This window comes from Falco punctatus, assembly GCF_963210335.1.
Source record: "Falco punctatus genome assembly, chromosome: 14".
Taxonomy (NCBI): domain Eukaryota; kingdom Metazoa; phylum Chordata; class Aves; order Falconiformes; family Falconidae; genus Falco; species Falco punctatus.
Window position 1 is genome coordinate 5982410 of NC_137594.1, and position 21336 is coordinate 6003745.

At 40.4% G+C, this 21336-nt stretch overlaps 1 protein-coding gene and 1 long non-coding RNA gene across 2 annotated transcripts in view; one reads left to right on the plus strand and one right to left on the minus strand.

The window, feature by feature from the left end:
* Positions 1–21336, minus strand: part of CMIP (c-Maf inducing protein) — a 138393-nt gene that overhangs the window by 116447 nt on the left and 610 nt on the right. The gene's annotated exons all lie outside the window — the stretch shown is intronic.
* LOC308073071 lies at positions 17544–21167 on the plus strand. Its single transcript, XR_013931896.1, has 2 exons — positions 17544–20268; positions 20865–21167. It is a non-coding gene; the product is annotated as an uncharacterized lncRNA (long non-coding RNA).

The following is a 21336-nucleotide window of genomic DNA, read 5'->3' on the forward strand; positions in this document are numbered from 1 at the left end:
GGCCAGCTTCAATGGAGTGCTTAAATACAATGGGGACAAGAGCTTGCACAAGGAAAGATAAACAACAGTTGCTTTATCCTACAACTTGTTTCTGACATTTTAGGCATTACTGGTTTTTTCCTATGGACAATTTCTAAGACATCTAGGCAGAAACATTTGCAAAAGAGCACTAGAGAGTATTTCCTCCAGTTGCTATCTAATTGTTGACAAGGCACATGCCTCCAAATAAAACCCCTTCTAGTGTCGTCTTAACGTGCATCCTAACCCAACAATAGGAATTGGGATGAAGAATCACAACACTGGCAAACATCATTGGTGTTTTAACAGGCACTGGGTCCCAAGTAACGCAGTTGCTTCAGCTGCACAGATGTCGCACAAGCCGCTGTTTAAATACTGCAAAGTGGTAATCTCCTGCTTTTGCTACTTTGAAACTGAGGAGGCAAGGGAAAATATTTGAATGTGCAGTCCTGAGGTCAGAGCTAAAGTTTGATTTGGGTTGGTTTGGATTAAGGAGAAACGTCCAAGAACAACTCGCTGATTTACTTTATTTCAGGACTTGGCACACAGCTTGGACCAAGTTCAAAATCCAACAACACTGCGCCAGAAAATGCTACAGAAAGAGCAGAGATAGGAGACATCTGGACTGTGTTAGGAACTTAGAGCCATAAAGTCCTTTAAAAATACTCTCTGCTCATGTTGGGACTTCTCTTGTTTTCGTTTCAAACAATCCAAATGTTAAAACTGTGTTTCAAATTAAAAGTAAAAAAAAAAAAAAAAAAAGACCAAGAAAAACCCAAGGCTCCCCTCCCCCAAGAAGGGCAACCCAAGCCAATTACAAAAGTAAAAACAAGATGATTTTAATGACCTCAGATGAAGAGCTCCTACAGTGAAAGTGGTAATTTCCAATAGCACTGCATCAATGCTCCTAGAGTGAAAGTGATAATTTTCAGTATTATTGCATCACTGCAAGCTTCTCACACAAGTAGAAGAGCAAACGTGTCCTATAAAACCACGGCCTCTCTGATCACTTAGTATTCCTGCTCTGACACACTGTTTTAACCTATGCAGGACATACTGAAAACGGGCATTACAGAAAACTTCGTTCTGTCTAAAATACTGTGGTCTGGGTTCTAGGATATAAATGAAACAAAATATTTAAAAACGGTCATTTAATTGTTTCCATCTTAATTCCTTGCATTTGGCAGCAGTCATGATCACTTCACAACTGATTACATTGTATTTAAGGAACTATGCACTCCCTTTCTGGAAAGACCCGTATGAAAATGAATGAAGGAGATGGATCTGGGAAAAGAAAAAGCTATTGTCAATTTTTGGTATTTATTGCAAAACTAGAAGAAATACAGGATGATTTATGCAGAGAGCTCTATCAGAAACCCAAGCAGTTTTATAAATGAATTTGACTTAAAAACTCCAGTTGATGATGCCTAACTGATTAACCCTTAAAATAAATACATACAGTAAGAAAGCCTCTTAATGCCATCTCTTGAATGGAGAAGCACACTGGGCTCCCAAGCACTTTGCCCGGTGGACTATGAGCCAGTGGCAGAGCTGGAGGAGCACAGGAGCTCCTACCTGCATGAGACTGCACCTCCACTAGCTGCAATGAATGAATCTCTCTTTCCCCCTTTGAGGACGAGATCAACTGACAGAGCAAGTAACAGAGTGCTGGAAGCTTTTAAGATCCCACAAAACACGGCTAGCAGAAGAGGAATTTCTCTGCATAGAAACTGTGCTTCCTGAAGCTTGTTGCATGTGAAGAATTCTTATTATTTTAGAATAAATATTTTTTAATTAAAATACCAGGCAATTCTAGCCCAAACTGTCTTCCAATACAAGTTCAAGCAGGACACTTAAAAGCCAGTTATTATCAAGAGAAGAGACTGCACAGCTGAATTCAACACTACGACCAAAATCAAGGCTCAAATATACTTGCAACAGGTTTCAGTGGAAAGTCCTTAAAGTAGTCTCCAACAGTGAAAACTTCTGGTAAGGGTGAATTTAATTTTAAAAAATGCTACCTTCCACCCATCCACTTGTTGGGAATACTTAAAACAAACAAACAAACAAACAAACAAACAAACAAAAAAGAGCGAGTATTTCATTTATTCCATAATTTTGATTATTTGTATCAATTAATAGGACATAGTATCCCATTCTTCCAAGTACATGTCTTGGCAAGCAAGGGCTATTCTGCATTCAGCAACATGCATGATTTCCGGCAATCCAGATCCAAGAATAGAAAAACAAGGCAAGCAAGACAGCCAGATAAACAAATCATTGGGATACCTGAAAACCCTGGAGATACTGTAGCCATTGTCATTTTACACCTAAGCTCCTTTGAGCCATTCTGACAGTACCAAATGCAGATGAAAACAAAAAATTAATGGGCTTCTTGGAAATAAAAAGAATACACAGAATTAAGCTCGTAAGCAAACAATCCAGAGACTAATTCCTGCAAAGGACATTTTTACCTGCACTGAACACCATGCCGTTCAACACAGTACACTGTGTGTTGACTGCACTACATTTGTTCAGTGCCCAATGACCCACCTCATTGAAGATTATTAGTTTTGTCATCTGCAAATTCTTCGGTATTTCGTAGGTCTGATGCTGCTTCTGCCATTTGCCATCATTTGCATCAGCAAAATTTAAGTGTAAACTTCTGCCAAACCTACATCACAGCATTTCACATGCAGCACAGGAGAGATTGTCAGCTCTCGTTGCAAATATTTTATTTCAAATGACATACAGGAACAGAAGTACAGAAATGACAGAAAAATCACCCACTAAAGACTGCACATTAGAGTAACATCTCTGCAGCCGATTAATCTCAACCGTGACGGTCCTGCAAAGCCATCTAGGCAGGAAAGCTCTTCCAACCCAATGGAGTTGGGCAAAATACAAAATCACCCTCCCCCACAAAATCCAACAACAACCAAACCCTCTTTACTGCAGACAATATTCCTCTTCTACTTTCCCATAGTAACTCAGAAAGCCAAGTCAAGGAGGACAGATGCAGGCCTGAGCTATAAAATCCAGACTTCATTTCCTATCGCTCCCCTCCCCCAGGAGCTCAGGGGTGTTTAGATTCTGGGCTGTGGTTTAAGTCCATCTGCGTTCTTCAAGTATAAACATCTTCATTGAAACCAGACTCATTCTGCAAAGCCATTCATTTAGTGAGCTCATCTGTGAGAGACACGGACTGGCACATTTCTATGACAACGAAAAGAAAAAAAAAAAAAAAAAAAAGTAGCAGCTTGGCACAAATTAAACAGCTTTTTAAAGCCTCCCTATTGTTCCTGAGGCTGCTTTCTCTTTCCTCTAGCATCTATAGTTATCTCAGATATACTGACCAGAACATCATCTCCCCCTAAAATGGTCCTTTTTCCATAGGGCATTTTGTAAGATGTTGATGTGGGGAGGAATGCTCAAAAACCAAAACAATCAAAGCAAAGGGAGTACTGTCCTCTCTAGTTCTCAACTGAATTAGAAATACATATACATCCTCAAGAGACAGTCCAAAGAGGGACCATAAAAGTCTGAACCAATAAAGCCATCCCAAAAAAATCCTCTCTTTAAAAATGAGTCCAAGTAGCTTGTTTTGTTTTGTTTAAATATCTTGCGGAAGATTAACTCTTGATAAAAAAAAGTAAAAGTAACTTTTTCTCTCCATCAAGAACAACAAAACTCATAAAAAACTGTCACCATTTGAAAACCATCATTCTTTCAATTGCTTGATCTCAATCTGGCTGGGGAAAAAGAAAAAAAAAAAAAAAAGGACAACAGGGCAAGGCAGGTTATTTCAGTATAACCACTTCAGGTCAATGGTTTATTTTCCCACCTTGTAAAAGCAGATACAACAGGGAAAACATGACAACATCTTTTCTTCACAAGGATTTCACATCATGATACACATGATGATACAAAATTATGTCATTTTTTTCAGCCAAGATACAAACTTTTGATTCAGCTCAAGCAACTGATACAGTTTCTTAAAGCACTGCTTATCTAGAAGTCCACACACTAAAACAATTCAGTATCAGATAAATAAAGCAGTTTTCTCTGACATACGTTGCCAGTCAATGCAGAAATTCACATTGTACTGATGTTATTCCATCCTTTCAAATCAATGACTGCCAGTTTACACGATTCATTAATTACAAGTAGTTAAGATTGTTTTTACTAATATGGTACAGATGCCAAATCACTCTTGGTGATTTCCAACAAGAGCAAAAGATGCTATGAGTAAAAACAATGGAATGGACTCCCAGAATCTTGACATATGCCAAGCCACAAATATAATGCCAGAATAATAATTTTATTTTTTTCACTCCCATTCTCTCCACCTTAGTTTTTTGAGATCTAGTCTCAAGACAGACTTCGCTGAAACAGGCAATCTGTTGTGTCTTCCGCTAAGATCTCTTGAGTTCACAACAGCTCATGTCACGTGACCACAGAAATAATACATCACAGGAATAAAGAGATTCTGGTTTTTTAAGTCACAGAAACCTCAAGCGCAACTTCGTCTACTATGGTCAATTTTTTCTCCTGGCATCATTAAAGGCTTCCCAGTCACACAGAGACTGCACCCATCCACTCAATGATCTTCATCTTGACAATGCTTTGACTTGATCTTTTACTCACAAGTCATTTTGTTTAATTTGCTTCAGACGTTTTTCCACACACGATTCACAGTACTGATACACTGGCAGGCAAAGTACTGAAATGTTCCCAAAGGCATAGATGAAGGAAAACTCAGTTATTAGTGGATCTAGAAGGTACTACTTACTGCTTAGCCAGCTTGCCACAGACAGAAAGTTTATCTAGTACGTTATGGCTGTACATGGTAGATGCAAGCTTGAGTTATGCAACTGAAACCAGTGACCTACTGGTGGAATTAGATGCTAGGAAGACAAAAGGTGTCCAAGTCCAGCCCTAAGGACTCACTGATTCCTCCCAGAAGTCAAGATAGCAGTGAGACATAAAGCCCAGGAAAGGGCACCTCCTCTTGCTCACCAGCTCTCTTTAGTCAAGGACCAGAGCAAAAGCTGTAACATGCGATCACTTTCAGAAATGTTTTAAACTTAGAAATTAAATCAAGATGCAGGAAACTTTATTTTTATTAATTTCTAGTCAAAAAAGTATGAAAAGTGCATCCTGATTTTTTTGTTTTAACAAGTAGCTATTAAAGTGTTAAACCGCATTTTTCTGTGTGAAGTTCCCCGTGTTACAGAATTAATACAGGAATAACAACTCAGGCTGAAGCAGTATCTTAGGAGGCCATGTGATAAAGTATGGCAAATGCCACAGGACTCATTCTGTGCTAGCTCTCACATGGATCTGCAATGGGCAAGACAATGGGAAATACAGGCAACTTGGGGGAAACCAGAATTAAAGTACATCTCAATCTGAGAACAGAGATATCACACGTGGCAAGACTGAGTTCTCCAAGTGCAGCACATTCCCTTCCCCAGTTTATAGCTGCAAATGGTGGGCTGCACTGTTTATTTTCTGCTGCCTACACAATGCATCAGATCTGCCTAGCAGGAACACGTTACTATCTGCAGGACTGTTCCCCTGAGACACGTATACTCCCGTGCACTCCAGAACCGGCAAAGACCACACAGTATCACGTTGTATTCCAGCTCTCTGCAGGGGTATCCTATGCCACGTCTCTCTTGCATATAAAGATACGCCACTTCTGAGACCAATGCAATCGTCACAGATGGTGATCAGTTACAAACAGGATGCATCCATCCTGCTGCACTTCACTGAAGAAACCAGCAGCAAACAGTTCCTTCCTCATCTCCACTGCTCACTTCTGTGCACTCAGAAATGCAGATCTTTACACTGCTGTCTCTGTCCCCACAGCTGACAGGATGGCAAGAAAAAAATTGAAGCTACAGGGCAACAGGTTCAATACAGGGCAATATGCTGGGCAGCGTATACAATCTCTTTTTACAAAGGTTAAGATTCACTTACAACCAGAGAGGTCCTGTTTTTTCCTATACAGATGAGACTTCCAGTTCCCTGATGAGGAAATGAAGTGATGTGACATTAAGCAGCTCATGAATTTCTTCAATTAATGCATTCTGCACAACGGAGACTTCCAGGGAATTATCTGCAACCACAGCAGTGCCTCATTCTCACTGCCATGTCCCTGAGAATGAGTCACTTCAATTCCCATATTCTTGCTGCAGGCAGAGAGCTAAGGACTATTCCCTGTCTTCATTAGTCAGGCAAATGGTTGGAATCAAATGCTGAAACTACTTGCACGAAACTTTAATTAGGGTTACCTTATTTTCTGCATGTATTTGAGCATAGTTACCGTCAGCTCTTCACTCTTCATGTTGATTAGGGCTTATGCTACAGGAGGTAACACTGGCATCCCACCACCTTCAGGGAACAACTGAAGAGTGTGCCATACAACCACGTAGAGGATGGCAAAGAGAATAAAAAACAGTACCAAGGCAGTCTGAACCGCAGGAGGCTTGCAAGCAGCACATCTCCAACGCTGAGCTACATTACAAATCAACTGCAAAACTATCCTGGCACAGGACACTATGTCGTGGGAGGAAAGGGGACAGCAAAGGCTGAAGAAGCCAACATTGGTAGATGACTCTGGGACCCTGATGTACAACGAAGCTCAGCACCATTCCACAGTGAGATCCAACACTCTCATTTCTGAACGTGTCAGCCCTTTCCAGCAAGTCATGGGGAAGCAGAAGGTGGAAGAAGACAAGTTTCGAGATAGGCAGTATGCCTTACCACCCTATGAAGTGCCTTGAAGGTCAGCTACACCTGCAACAGGGCTCTCCTCAGCCACCAAACTCTTTATTGCAATATTACGCCAATTTAAAAGACAGTTTATCATTATTAAACTGGTGTGGGGGACATAGCGGTGTGACTGTGGCTGGTTTTACACATTTAAGGATACTGTAATTTTCATTTAGAAAAAAATTGGCAGAAGAGACACAAAATCTGTGTTACAAGCGCTTTCAAATTTGAGAAAGCCTATGCTGAATACAGCTAGTATTCTGTATGTGCTTCATGTTATCTGCAAACTAGAGACACAGGAATTTTAGGCCAGGAGGGTGTCATTGACTAATGGGGATTCTCCCTTCCCTCTGGAGTATACGTTTATGGAGGAATAAGATCATGTTCTCCAGGCAAGTTTATATGAAATGATTCATCTCCAGCCAGCTGCAGTCAAGACATCTGCTTGTTTTCATTTCACTACAGGGAGATTTGCGCGCCGCCCCCCCCCCCCCCCCCCCTTACCTCCAAAGGCAGCCAAGATTATATTCGATTGTAAAAAGAAAACTTCAACAATTTCAAAACTAAAACTTCAGAAGTCGGGCAAATTACACAGAGGCCACAGATATACCTCTCCCCCACCTAAAGCACCCCTAAGGAACATGAAGTGAACACTAGGCTGAGGAAATCCTACTTAATCAACAGTCTATTGACTTTAACGCCAAAACATCTCCTCTGTACCCTGTGGTTTACATGCAGATCTGCCCAAATACATGAAAGTATTTTTTTGTTGTTTTGAGAATCCCTCACACATTCCACATGGGATCATGCAGACGGTCCTCGTGTGGTCAAATAAAGTTTGTGAACCCATGCCTTTATAGCCTTTCCATATTAATCTGCACTCTGGGCATATATCCAATTAAAGCCTCATGTATAGATCACTAGGTTACTAACTGGCCTGCATACTTGGGGGAAGGGGAAATAACAAGCTCATGACTGCATAATTTAACACTGCCTGTGCTTTCACTTTTGCATGCACAATTTTTTTTAATCTAGTCTTACCATAAATAAAGAGTAATCAAGTTTTCTGAAGAGAAGCTCTGGTCCCTACGTGCTGGTACACACAGTAGCTAATGCTGAATGCACTTACATTAACACTAACTCCCGTGCAAAGACGACAAGGTCTTTTCACAAACATGTTACAAAAACAGGAAGCAAAGGGGAAAACTTCAGTGTTTGGAAACAGCAGAGCATTGTTTGTACAGGCTTTTCTTACAAATGCAAGAGGGAAAAAAATATGGGTAACATGAAATCCAAGCACAGCAAGAGTCTTAGATCAGACCTAAGGGTCTCAAGACAGCAGCTCTCAAAAGATCTCCAGGTACAGACTGTACAGGCAAGAAGATGCACAGGGTACAGGGGTTGTTTTTTTCCCCTCTTAGTTCTCCTAAGAAAATCTGACAAGTAAACATACAACCTCCCAAACCCTTGACATTAAAGGTAGATAACATAAAACAGTGCTGCATCTTTATCTCAATTAAAACAGGTATGATAAACGAAGAGGCATTGGGAAACACATAAACGACCAAATTTAAACATTTCCATTATTTTTAAACTGCATTTGAAAAGTAAGATACAATGGCATATGCCTTGCAGACTGTGGGCCACCCCAGAAGGCCATCTTCACCTCACATTGAGAAGCTGCACTATGGACTACATCCCTTCAAGATGAGTCAAAAACCCCCAGTCGCAATCATACAGCAGTCACTAACTCAGAGACTTCCCTTTTCGGCTGCAGCACACATATCCAATCTCTAACTTGAAGCTGCTTTGTTTATATTTTTTGTATCCTTACCTCCTTTCTTTCCCCTCCCCCTTCAAGTCCACTCGCGCCATGCTGTACTATCATAAATGCATACAGCCTACACCGTATATAGATAATGCGTGTAGTTAGTGCTGCCTTAATCCTGACTCACTCCAGGTTTAAAGCCATCCAACCTACACCAGTCCACAGGTTTAAACAATAAAGGATTAGCCCTGTATTTGGGCAGGCCCCAAGGAGGGCTCAGCGCTTTCCCATGTCGTCTGTCTCCACGAGGGAGCAGCTTTATACACGGTCAACTCCCACGACAGATTTGATTTCAACAGATTTAAAGTACATTAGTCAACCCAAGTCACTGGGGACATTTGAAATAACTTACAATAAATCAGAGAACATTAATTTCAAGGGAGGCAGTGACATAGCACCAAAAGAGGCATTAAGTTAGTGTTAGGAGAGAAGCCGTTAGCAATATTTCTCAATGCCAGTAATTTTTTCACCATAAAGACGAGAGCAAGAAGACGTTACAGTCTTCAGGCAAATGCTGGGCTCCTTAAGCAAAGTGGTTACCTAGAAGGGGTATTTCAGTGTTTAATACCAAAGCGCATGTCTGGTCCTGTGCATTTAATTTAATTTCAAGCTCTCCCAGCTTTACTTCCTGTTTCATTCACAGCAATCACAAAAGATGAATTATCTAACCTTAGAAAACGTGTTTTCAGTCAGACGAGACATGTTGACTGTGTCCGTACTTTCACCTTCAGTTCCGTGCCAGCACAAGTTTTATGTTTTCTTCAATGTTCACATTATTTGGTTGCAAAGTAGATGGGATTTTCAGTGCCAGGAGTCCACTCATGACGTTTGCTCCTCTGGGAGAGGAGGAAGAGCCTGTTCTGTGCCTCTGGATGTCAGGCTATTTTTTAGTTAAAAATCTAAAAACATTCCTCAAAAGTCACTGCAATAGTAGTGACCAAAAAAAAAAAAAAAAAAACACCAAACTACACCACAAAAAAACAAACCTGAATGATCTGAAAGAACCATGAACAGCTGAAAGAATAACTAAATAAAGTAATGACTAATAATTTGCACTTGCATAATATCATTCATCAATGTTCCTCACTTCCATATAGCAGGAAAGAAAACTGGCTGCATTTCGTAACAAAAACAATCAGGAATAATACTTTGAGCCCGTACCACACAGTTGAAAATGCTTTTGCTTTGTAAGGAATATGTGAAAAAGTATCAGTATTCCCACACTGAAATAAGTTGGAGCTCATTTTCCTTCCGTGATCATGCTACCATAACCTATTTACTAAAGGTAGAAGTTTACAGCAATTATTTTGTAGATTTTCTTCCCATTTAAACAATGACTGAACAACATCTGTAACATGACATTGTTTTCCCTTTCTCCAGACATCCAAATAAAACTCGCTGTTCTACACTATCATTGGATAAGGAACATGATTGCTTCCTTGAACATGAATCATCTTCCACAAGGAATCGACAGGTACTCAGAACTATGGGCATTTCACTACCGAGCAGTAAGGATACATCTCATTCAACACAGTCCAGCAGAGTAGACAGAAATCTCCTCTGCTGCAAACGTAAATGCTGTTCTTCAAAGCATCACTGGGCCTTTCACAGTTTTGGTCCCTTCCTTCCTTTCTCAGAGCCAAGATACTCGCTGAGTATCAGACAGCAGAACACCACAGCTACAGTCAGAGCACCCAAGGAAAGCACACACCCAGAGCTCTTCACCACTGACACCCAGTGCCCTGCCTGGCACTGTAACAGCCAGGGCAAAGAAATCTCTCATTGTGCAACTTTTCAAACTGCCAGGAATAACTCCACACTCAGATCTCCCCAACTAGAATAACTGCAGAGATGGTAAAAAAAAAAAACCAAAAAACTGCAGAATTGCATTAGCTTACACCAATAGCTAACAGATCCACTATTTAAAAGTCCACATAAATTTCTACCTTCTTACAGCTTACATTGCAGTAGAGAGAAACGTAGTGCTTTGAGATGCCACCGCAATCATCTTCTTCTCAAGCGATTCCTAAATTTAAGAACTCAACATCAGAAAGTTTGTATAGGAAATCCAAGGTATGAGAAGGGAGAGAGAACTGCTGATCTTTTTTCAAAAACGGATCACAACACCATGCTTCTATAGTAACTTTGCAAACGCACTCACATCCTGAAAATTCCAGTGCAGTCAAGGTTTCCCTGACTTTCTACTTCTAAATTCAATCTTAACAGCCTCTAAAGCAAAAGTAAAGTGGTAGGTTGTCGGAAGTGACTATTAGGAGAATACACAAAGCATGCACGCTGCAGAAAGCGAGAGGCTTGAACTGATTGGCACCTGGTTCCCTGACAGAAATTTTCTTTGCAGGAAGATTGAAGGGTAGTAAGAAGAGCATGACACCCTGGGCCACATTCTGCTGTCAGTCACTCTCCCACACTTCCACTGATTTTTCGTGAGATTTACAACCATTAAGAAAATGAATAGCCATCAAAATCAGGAGGGAAGATGCCACCTGGCAGCCAAAGCAAAGAAACTTCATTCCCACTCCAACTCCTACCAGTCATCTATCATGAACATTAGGGCAAGGCACAACATGCTACTGATTCTTGGTGTTCAACCTAAGACACTCCAGAGTGAACCACAGATGTATACACCAACTGAGTAACTGACACGTCCAAAAATCTGATCTGTACTTATTTGTTTCTTTGTTTTCCCCATGTATAAAACACTAACCATAAAGCACTTCAAGAAGCTGAAGCACAGTGAAGTTGAAACCCAAGGAGTTTTGTAGAATGGAGTCATTATACTATCATCCAAAAATGATTTTTTCTGATCATTTTAAAAGCCAAAAATACCACCTCTTTTTTTTTGTTCACAGAAGGTCAAAAAGACATTCATATTTATGGAAAAAAACATACACATCCTTAGTATGTTGATTAAAAAGTTGAATTCCACTTGGCAAGTTTCAGACACCTTTTTTTAAATGCAGTTTCTGCTTTACTATTAATAATGCCTATCCTTGAAAACGGTTAACAAAGTCATTCAGACTTCTTTTAGGTGCTTGCACAAACAAAGCAAAAACACAGCCGGCTCGCAATATGCACTACTTGTTTTACAGTAGCAAACAAAACACTTCATGGTACGATGGAAGCCCATTACAACAGGAACCAAACATGGTACGAGACACCCGTCGATCCCAAAAGCTTAGGTTCCAATAGCCAAAACAGACAAAGACTCAGAGGAAAGGGCCACTGTCACATAAAAAACAGCACAATCGCAGCTTTACCATTGAGAAATCCCTGCTCTGTACCGTTGGGAAGACACACCATGGGTATCTTCAGGAGGTCTAAGAAAACAAAGGTTTTCTTTTCAAAATTATCCAAACTGTCTACCTGCACATGCAATTACTTAATTTTGCTGTTAGATGTTTGCTGTCTAGACATAAATAAAGAATGAGGCAACTTTTTTGTTTACAGAATTCTTGCCTTACCTTTGGGTTAACACGATCACAAACCTCATCCATAAAATATGCATAGACATCTATATACTTCAGAAATACATACAACGTATTTCTAAGAGAAAAAAAATATTATTTCTTATTTCACTTGCAAACACAGTTTCTTTAGGCCTAGGAAAAATACTAGATAAAATAGAAATATAAAATAATGACATTTGGGAATGCATTTATGTATTCTCAAAAAAAGCCCTCTGATTTAGCTTAATCTCAGCTTTCATCAGGCAACATTTATTGTACCACATGTGGCATCTTTGTAAACAAAACCTTACAAAACCTAAATCCATTTCTGTACTTTAAGATTTGAATTTAAAATTTTTAAGAAGGAGAAAAAGATTTTATTTTATTCAGCATTTCTTTAAGCATTGGAAATCCAAGAAGCAAAAGCCCTTTAGTGACAGAGTTGCATGCATTCAACATCCTCATTCTTAGTATCACGAAGTTAGAAATCTGGAGTTTGAGAAGCATTGGATATTCATTTTTTATTCATCTTTTTTGAAGCCCTAGTTATTACTCTTCTCCTCAATGACAGTGACAGCCATTTTTCCTTTTAAATATTTCATCCAATGAGAAAATCATGCAACCTCTTGGTCACAGGAACAAGAACTTTAGGGAAACTGCAAGATACTTTGAAAAGCGCAAGAGCTCTTACCCCTGAAACAAGCGGTAATCCTGAGCAGAAAGGGAGAGCAACACTTCAAGGGCCCAGCACATGAAAGGCTTATCCCATTTTAAACCTCACACGTTGCCACTGCCTCCAAAGTGAAAATGGCTATGGATGTGTTTATCAAGCAAGACAACAGCAGAAGCAGCAGCACCATCTTCCTACGCTTCCAAGAAACTGGGGGCAGCTACCCCTGTAGAGGATTCACCCTCACGCAAGCTTCAGCCAGGACCACACACCACAGCAGTATTCCAGCAAATTTCAAGACCAAATGGGGGAAAAGCGATCAATTTGCAGTGAGCAGCAGATTTTTTTAATAAAGCTCTACTGTCTGGGGAAGAGAGGCAGGAGGGAGCTGGCGCATGCCGCACAGAGCAGCAGCAGCGGGAGCTAGAAGGACCTTTCCAGGAATTCTGAATGAGAACGGCATGCACGCTGGTGCAGCCTGAATCAGGGGTGCTCAGCAAGCCAGACTGCACCTCCCAGCATCACGGACATCGGCTCACACTCCTCCCACAGCACCCTGACATTTCAGCTATGGGGATGCAAATTAAAAAAAAAAAAAAAAAAAAAAAAAAACCCCAAAAAAAAAAAAAAAACAACAAAGACAAATGAACAAAATTGTCCTGTCAGTAATTACCTTTGCTGGTCCACCATGACTCTACCGAATAATGAAACATTACTACACCGTAGCAAATCGCATGTGTTTTCCCCAGGCTTGCCAGATATGAAGGTGCAGAGGAAGCACTTGGTCCCATGGTCTGTCACATCTTGAAGGTGCTCGCTGCTGTCCTTGCCAGGGCTTTCAGCCCGCAGTGAGCAGTCCTCCCAAGTTTCTCTGTCCCTAGCCCAGAGTTTCCCCACAGACGAAAATAATGGCACAAACTCACTTTCCACCGGGACAGTGCTGCCTAAATGGTGGCGTAAAATGGGTGAAGCAGCGACAGCTTCTACACTGTTTGTGTCTAACAGGGAAATTTCCAGCAAGCCTCTCACTCATACAAGAGCCACTCCTAGCGCAGGCTGCCCAACGCCTCGAGATCTGCCGACCCAAGGAAAAAAAAGCAGGGCTCTGTTTTGAGGAGAGCTGTACAAACCTAAGAGTAGAGTCGGCCATCTCCCCCAACAAGCAGGCAACCTGAAAGCTGCACGGTGATCTTTCGCTGAACCTTTCTGGCTTTCTGAACAGCACATCCTGCCATTCACATTACAGGCAATGAATGGTAATCCCTCTCCTCAAATTACCCTACTGATTTCAACAGAGCGAGACCAAGAATGTACGTGACCAAGTGTACTTCCAGTTCAGATTTTAGTCATTGCAACTTGACGAGTTTCTTGGGCTCAATTAGTATCAGCACACATTTAGCAGATGTGCTCAAATCCAGAAAAAAACAGATGCCTTTTTTCCTAAATTTCTAAAAAAAAAAAAAAAAAGGCTTAAAAATATTTCAAAACATCCTGAAAACTCAGATTAAAGTAAAAGGAAATAGCCTTCACCATGAACTCATGCCCTGGACACCACAGTCTGTGACCTGGCATGTCACCTGCTTTTGTCTTTTTGCACTCCGTTGGCCCTGTCCCATCAGTCATGGGGCAGCCCAAGAGGCAAAGACAAGAAATTAAGTACTGGAAATGCCAGTACTGGTAACATCAAATGTCCACAAAACCTGCAACAAGACCCCCTCCTCCAAAACCAGAGAGTATTGTTAAATTCCCCTAATTTTTAAGCCTATGAAGTGAAGGCCTTTTAATTTAGCATCTGGTTCTGACTCCTTCATGTTTTCCTCCATGACCACAAGAGCTAAAACTTCACCCTCCACTGACGTGATCGGTTATAATGTATGCTTTTCAATTGTCTTTTCCTTTTCCTGGTGTTGCCCCTGCATTCTTAAATATTGTGCAAAACAGGAAAATTTTATGCAACGATTTAATAATACATTGTTTTTGGCAGCAATTCCAGCCTACCACGTTTCCCCCTCTCTTCTTCCTCAACAGCCTGGTGGACTATATGCTGAAACAGATCAGTTTGCTGAAACAGATCAGCTCCCTGATCCGGTTAAAAGACAATAGATCTGCAAAAGGTTAAAACAGAGAAATCATTCCCCAGCCAGTTCACACAGATTTTCTCAACCTGACCCTGAAGACTGTTAAGCGTGTACAAAAGACATATTGACGTGGTATGGCACAGATGCAGAAAAGAACGGCAGAGGCCAGCATTACTAAGCCAGCATTACTGCCAATGGCACTGCATCATCAGATGGTGTGAAAAAGTTATTTATTCAGTGCACACACATGCACAAGAGCTCTACATATATTGCACATGTTAGAGTATTAATCACCTTCAAACGCACGATTGTTTATGGAGTTAAGCACTACATATCTATAAACACATGCCGAGACAGAACAAACCTGATGCACCTAGCACTGCTCAAAACACTAACAAGCACGCCACAATCTACCCATGCAACCCACAACCTAATTAATTCTAAAGACTCCAAAAGGCTTGAATTATTTGAGGTAGCTCTTTTCATTCACAAATGCTATGTGGGGAGATGAGTAAAACCCCATTAGCCCAGTCATGCTTACTAACATAGAAGGAAATGAGAGAAGCCTTTTTGTTGTACCACGTTAAAACCCACCTGTTATTTAGGAACTTCAGAAGTACGAACAAATTCTATGCAATAAATGAAACAGCTGCAAAAAATCACTCCTCTCGCTGTACTAAACCTACCACATTTTTCCTTCAAAAGCATCCCTCAGCATACACGGTTCCATCAATGATTTTGGTGGGACCGAGGCTTGAGCCCCTGTCCTCCCACTCTTGCTAACAGTGCAAACTTAAGCTTGCAAACTGGAACGTCGCTGCAGATGGGACTCTCAGCCTAGCCCTTCACCTCTGAAAAACTAAATGTCCTTTTGGTGTTTCACAGAATCATAGGATCATAAAATGGTTTGGGTCGGAAGGGAGCTTTCAGGATTATCTAGTCCAACCCACCTGCCATGGGGTTCACTAGACCAGGTTGCACAAAGTCCCATCCAACTTGACCTTGAACACTTCCAACGATGGGGCATCCACAGCTTCTCCAGGCAGCACATCCTTTCCTAAGGAGAACCACATCCCAACTTCGATCTTCTAGCAGACTCTTCCCATCACTAGTTAAAATGTTCCACTACAAAACAGAAATGATCTCACAGCTCCACAGAGGCCCAGCCCCATGAGGGACGGCTGAGCTCCTCCAGTCCCAGTTCTGTTGCAGGATCAGGTCCCCACTGAGGACCACAGGCAATTTACAAGTTTCCTCAGGGGGACTATTACCACCACGTAGTGGCTAGCACCATATCTTTACTCCCCAGCCAAAACGAAAAATGAGGCAGAAGTATTTCTGAGTATCCTTTTTATTTATGCTCCTAAACATGTAAAATTTACTGGCTGGGTGTTAACACTCATAGCCTTGAGAGCTCTCACTCTATCAATGAATATAGCTTCTGTTTTCATATTTTATATAAGCTCTATACCATATAAACACATACCTTAACACTACTGACTTATAAATACACTTTTTAACCACTGTAGGAACTATATATTCAAAGGTATGTTTGATAGGTACTAAACAGCTTTAAAGAAGTATCACTTTGGGTTTTCTTACACCGAGCTACTAGCTAATACAGCAATAAAATAGGTTTGTCACTACATAGTAATATACCATTAAATCACCAAGTCTTCAGAAAAATTTGGGTTTCATTAATGCAGGCGCATGCCTGCCTTCAGTTCTGAAAGAGAATCTCAATTTCACCAGCACAGATGACATGGAGCAATTTGCTGTGAATTTGCAGAGTTCTGAATTATCAATGGGTTGTATGTAAATTATGAGATTCAACGCTCTTTCTGATGTGCCTGAAGAAAACACCTGCTGGATGGAACAGGGTAAACCAGAATACACAAAAACATGTACACTCAAAACCCGTACAGGTACCACTTCTTGTCAAATGAAAACAATCATTTGCAACAGTAAACAACAAGAAATATTAAACAGTAACTGAACATTCCATTGTTATAATGGATCCAAAAAAATGATCTTAAATTGCTTTGTTATTTATGTGTTTATGCTTATTTATACACATAAAGATGGCAGGCCCACCGCACTAGTTTTAAGTCACATTCGCAGAGCTCCATCAATAGCACGGGCCTTGACGACAGCACTTGGTTTACTGAACAGACTGTTTATTTTACTTTTTTATTATTATTATAGCTAATTCATAATCATTCTATTTGGAATTTGGATAATGCTACAATATTCCTTTTCCAGGAAAGCTTTAAGAAAATTCTTCTTATAAGACTGTTTTGAAATTTCTGAGCTCTGCATAATATTTCCCACTTGAGCTAATTGTTTTTCAAAGGAAATTTAATTTTTAAAAGTGTGTTTTTCTAACTAATGGGAACCTGTGCTAAAGTAAACAATGAGTCTGGCTTGATAGGAATTTTTGCTCTATCTTTACCAAAAGAAGGAAGGAAAGACATGTAATAGCATGCTGAAACACATGCAGTAGGTTAATTGTTGAATTTTCAAAAACAATCAGAAGACAATTTTCTACTCCGCTTCGCCTGCTTGAAATAGACCATCCTGCCCCTGCATCATTTCATATTAATTCAGTATATTCTTCTCTCTAGAAGAAAATATAAGTGCAGTTCCCTAATCCACTTATATTCTTGTTTCAAGTATTTTTCTGACTAGCTAGCTTTAAAAGTTTGAAAGACACTCAAACCTTACCAAGATTGTCACCAGCTCTGAACAGAACATCACATTACATTCAACTTACCTGCCAAGGCAAAACCAAGAAACGGGCATGAAAAGCTAAAGTTTCCACCTCCTTGAAGGATATTAATGAGTAACTTCACCGTTTCAGTTATATCTTCCCAGATGGGAATTAGAGGTCATCCCTAGCCAGCAAAAATGAATCACTTATTCTTTCCTTTTCTGCTGTGCATACGTGTGTATCACAAGTCTTTCTTGCAACTCAGTACTCTAAAACTCATTGTCCTAAACATCTACTCCCAACTGGTGCAAGTAAAAGAATTAAAGAGAAAAGCAGGGCAGAGACATGAAAGGGACAAGGCAGAACAAGTTCAGTTATGACAGCTGCCTTTCAACCACTGAAAACTAAATTTTAACATTTCTGCTGAAGAGAGTCATAGGGTTATTCTTCACACACAACTAAGAAAAAAAAAATCACACAAGGAATATCAAATTGGATTTTATTTCTGTCTTTGTTTTTACTATCACTGCCCTTCAAGCTGTGCAAGGACAGATCTCACTGGAAAAAAAAAATCACTAAAGGCGCTACATTTGAGTTTGGTAGGTGTTTATAAAATAAACACTATTCCTGCCACAGGGGAGAAAGTCAGATTCATCCCCAGGCAAGCTGTTGTCCGGCAAATCACGTTTCTAAGTATCAAAATTTGCTACTGGGACTTTAGCGTTTACATTTTAAAAAAAAAAAAGTTATAGATCTGCATTTACTTTCACCAAAAAAACCTTAGCTAGAATGAAAGCCTGGGAAAGATGCAAGTGAAACTGTAATGGTGAAACTGTACTATATTTAACCCATTCTTCGAGAAATGAGAAAGACGAAGCAAACAATGGAAACAACATCAGTCAGATAAAAGTCCCAACACACCTACAGTTATGGGACTCTCCACACCACAAGCTACTATCTTTCCATTTGTTAACTGAGCGTATATACCAATTCAGAACACAATTGTTACTCATTTTCAATTAATGTAGACTTATTTTAATTGAAACAGTCACTTGCAACAATGTCAGAAAAAGCGCTTTGTAGAGAACATTATTTTTTTCCACCCTAAATTCTGCTAAAATAAGATGGCCAAACACTTTTTCCATTGCGTACTTGCATGGTGCTTCTGCTACAGGAAGCTATCTTGTCAGCACAGAACATGTAACTGCCTAATTAAACAACGGAAGTAGTTACCTCTCACAGAAAAAAATCTGTAGATAGGGTCTCATTGGCCAGAGTTATATGTGGGCACATACAGTGTCTACTTGTGAAAAAAAATGCAGATGGAATAATCCATACACAAACTAATGCTAACTCCTATACTGCAGGCCAGGCACTGACAAGTAAGAGCTTGTGGGGAGAAGACTTTAATTCAAATATATGTCTCAGGTGACAACAAAAAGGATAGAAAGTGCCTAGAATCAACAAATAACTTATCCACTGTACTTGAGGATATAATGTGCCAGATCTGGATTTAGCTGTCATTACAACTTTTGCTTTCAAATGCAAAACAATGTGATGTTGTTTTCCTGTTCAATTTTATTCATGTTATATAGAATGCAGTAAAACTCGTCATGCCAGAGGATTTGCAAAGGGATGATGTGAAGATTAATTACTGGCTGCTCATAAAGGATCCTGCCTGTGGAAAGTTCTATGTGTAAAAATGACCTTGTTATCAGAGTTGTTGAGTGCTTCCAATGCTCACTTTCAATGGACAGTATGGATATTTTTCTACAGTTTTGGAAAACCAAATTAGTTCCATCTAAATATCCACCTACAGTTTCAGGAGGTTTTGGCATTGTGCCTGTACCCCATTTCCATAGGCAGTGGGGGTTAAACTACCGCGGATCTTGCTTAAATCACACCTCTTCAGCTGGGGGGAAAAAAAAAAAAGAAAAAATGAAAAAAAAAAAAAGTAAAATCTAGATATTGTAAAGCCAATGTCTGGAAGACACCTGCTAATTGTACCCATACATTCAGGCAACAAGTGAATACGGATCTTATCCTTGTGCCCTAATTACTCCCTGGAAACCAAAGACACTACTTGAAATAATAAAGCACAGATATTTCTGTGAACTTGGTATTTACTTGGTGAGTTAGCACTGGAAAAAAATGATAAGGCGGAAGACCAACCACGAAGAGCACTGCTTAACAAAATGGAGCCTGCAATGGTACGTACAATGTTTTAGTATCTTCTTGCTATTTATATACATGAAGTAATTAGGAATGAGAACACCTCAACGTTAATTAAAGCACGACCCCATAGGACTTCAGAAATTTTTTCAGAGATGGTTTCTTTGGCGACAGCTTTGCCAGCGAGCGGAGTTTGACGTCTCCTGTATAAATACAAGTTCATGCCTAGTATTGCCACATTGCAGTGATTAACATCTGAAGCATGATCATGCCTCTGTCTACCGGTATCCCTCTCGTCTGCTCAGAAATAATCAGCTACGGATACTGCCAGGAAAATGCCTCATCTCCACTGATACTCAACTTCCCCTCTACGCTGATGGTATCTTAATAAAATGAAGAACTGCAAAAGCTCCTTGTGGTCATGTCTTTCAGGGGTTTCCTCCAGCAATGCTCGACTGAGTCTTCCTTCTCCCTTTACACAGTAGTTCTATCAAAGAAAGAAAAATATTCCCTTGGAAACATCCTCGGCAGCTCGGTGGAAAATGGTAAGCAGAGATGTCATTGTGGCACAAAAAAGAGCTCCGTGAGAATAGGCAGCTGGCCTACCTGAAGGTTAAAGTAGGTCCCACTGAAAACCTGCTTTGAATACTCCACAGCAGAGCGTGATGCAGGAGACGCATTTACACACACTAGGTCTCTGCGTACCAAAGTGTGAAAAAATCCAACCTCTGAGCACAGCACAGACTGGATGAAACCCATTGAAATGCACCATTAACAGAAATTCACACAAAAGCCAATCCACTCTCTCATATCACGAGTGTCCTATAGGAAGGCCAGAACGAAGCCATTGAGAAAAATGAGACACTTGCATATAAATCAAAAAACCAACAGGATCGAAGTACTGAATGATTAAAAATCAGTGTAAAGCATGTTTTGCAAGCTGTGTTAATTGCTATTTCACAAAATTTGGATGTAGCCCCGTCACATATTATATGAATGTCGAAGTAATACCGGCCATGAAATTTTAAGCCGTACATGTAAGCATAAATCATATTTTTAAAGGCTGTAGCCGTCTATTGTACATCTTTTGTACTGTTGATAGCACCACCTTGCCTTTTTCTCTTGCATCATTTTCCATCAGGAAGAAAACCCTGAAGGAATCTCCGTATTTTACGATCCCATTTGCCTGTGCCTGGGCAGGGAATGTGACCTGATCAGAGCCCCAAAAACAGGCCCAGACCAAAGCAGAGCAAAGACGGTGCAAAGCCCCAGCCTTCGCCCTCGGATTAAAAGCATCCTCCGCCTCCCTCACCTCCAACTTGGGCGGCCAGAGCTCTGCTGACTCTGGGTTCGGAGAGAAATGGCTCAGTGTGGCGATTCCACGTCAGTGTCATGATGAGGAGGGAGGAATGAGAAAATAAAATAATCATAGTAAAAAAAAAAACATTTAAAAAAGGCACAAATGGCCAGCAAGAGGCAAAAGGCAGTAACAGTAACAGCAATAATAATGAAGACTAGACTCGCTCGGAAAAAAACCCTCACCGAAACTGCAGTACGGAACACCGCCGGATTACAAAGGACACAGGGACCCCCGCAGGCACTCCGAACCCCTC